Raw genomic sequence first — 1,861 nt, forward strand, 5'->3', positions numbered from 1 at the left:
TGACAGCATGTATGAAATGTTGCCAACCAGGGAAGCTTGTTAGAGACTCAGTGCTTGTTAGAGACTCAGCTTATTGATGGCTGATTGTACAGACCCCTCTGCCTGGCATGTACCAAAATTCCAGAGTTCCAGAAGAGTGCACAGTGAGCACTTTTGTCAGTTAAAGGCGAGAAACCTCCAGAAATCTGAATTCCCAGATGCTAGCCAAGGACCAACATTACAAGCAGGCCTTTCCAAGGATAGCAATTCAGGCCTGCTATAGAAACTCTTTTCTGTACAGCTTGTTTCCAGGTTTTGGCAATTACAAATAAAGCTACTATGAACATTCATATATAGCACATTTTCTTTCGGGCACAAATGATATCATACCAAAGATTGCTCGGCAACTGGCTAACATTTATTGAGAGCGATACTAGGGTACTTCAAAAAGTTTATGGAAAGATTCATAGTATCTTTTGTTGTTGGCTGGCTAGATCCAAGCCCTTGACCTTGTTGTTATCAACACTGCTGTCTCACCAAGTGAGTGAACAGGCCAGCCCATGTATTATCTTTTAATTACATTTTTCCATGAACATTTTGAGGCACCCTCATATGCCGAGATGATATGCATCTTCTATGTATAATTGAGGACACAACAATTCCATTATAATCCTACCTTTCAATTGAGCAAAATAGGGCATATTGAAGTCAACGTGCCGAAATTTAAACAGTTAATGCCTGACGCAATAGTTGAGCCCATATAGTATGACTGAACATGCTGTGCTCTTAGATGCTATTTTTTTTTTCCTCCTTTTTTTAAAGATGGTGACATTTCCTGAGACCTGATACTGTGTCAGGCACTGTATTATATATATTATAATCATTTTTCTTTCATTACAATAACCCCTATGAGGAAGGTACTCTTTTTAGATTTGGTTAATTTTTAATTTTTCTCAGGACCAGCCCTTCACAAGATTGTAACCTCTGTGAGTTTGTTTTCATTGAACACAATTTCTCTTTTCAGTATTCACGAACCATTTTCCTAAAGGCTGAAGCCTCATATCTTCAAACTATAACTCTTCTTGTTTTGGTCAGGATGATAAACTTATTCATACTTTGGTATTTGGGGGGAGCTGAAAAAAGTCTTTGAAAGTACAGGAAGGTTCAATGTCATTCTTGTATCGGAAGACAGTGATGGTGGTTGCACCATGGTTTTCTCAAGCAATTGCACTTGGGTTTTGCCCTGGGTGTTTATGAGGCAACCAGTCCCTGACTGGTGCAACCTTTCAGAGGAAAAAGAAGACTTTGTGAATCAAAGGAGTCACAGCAGATTCCAGGAGGACACAGGATTCAAACGATGGGCAAGATTTGAGGAGATGAGAATGGGAGCAGACTTTCTACATGTGGGAAAATTATAAATTGAAGCAACGAGGAGGGAAGAAAGCAGCTGTGTTTGCAGGAAGGTGAGAGGAACATCCTGAGCAGAGCAAAAGATTTCTGTTGGAGGATAAAAGGAGAAACTCTTAGATAGGAAAAGCTTGTAAAAAACTTTAAATCCCAGAACAAGTGATTGAAACAAATTACTGCAGATTAGAGGGTGATGTTCATGATCAAAACAGGGTTGACAAAAATTAATCTGGCAATAGTTCAAAGGATGAGTTGGAGATTAAGAGACAGGGACACTTGTTTGGAAATAAATCTAGGTAAGAAGTGCAAGATTAGGATGAAAGCTATGTGAATGGAGACTGAGGGGCTCCCTCGTGGCATTTTATATGGTGTGAACACAGTACACAAAAGAGGCTGGGCACGTGAGACAAGTCTGACCCATACTGGAAGAGCGGCACCACACTGGGTAGTTGTACCTTTGTAAATGAGGGCAGTA

Source organism: Galeopterus variegatus, unplaced genomic scaffold (genome assembly GCF_000696425.1).
Source record: "Galeopterus variegatus unplaced genomic scaffold, G_variegatus-3.0.2 Scaffold1800, whole genome shotgun sequence".
Lineage (NCBI taxonomy): Eukaryota > Metazoa > Chordata > Mammalia > Dermoptera > Cynocephalidae > Galeopterus > Galeopterus variegatus.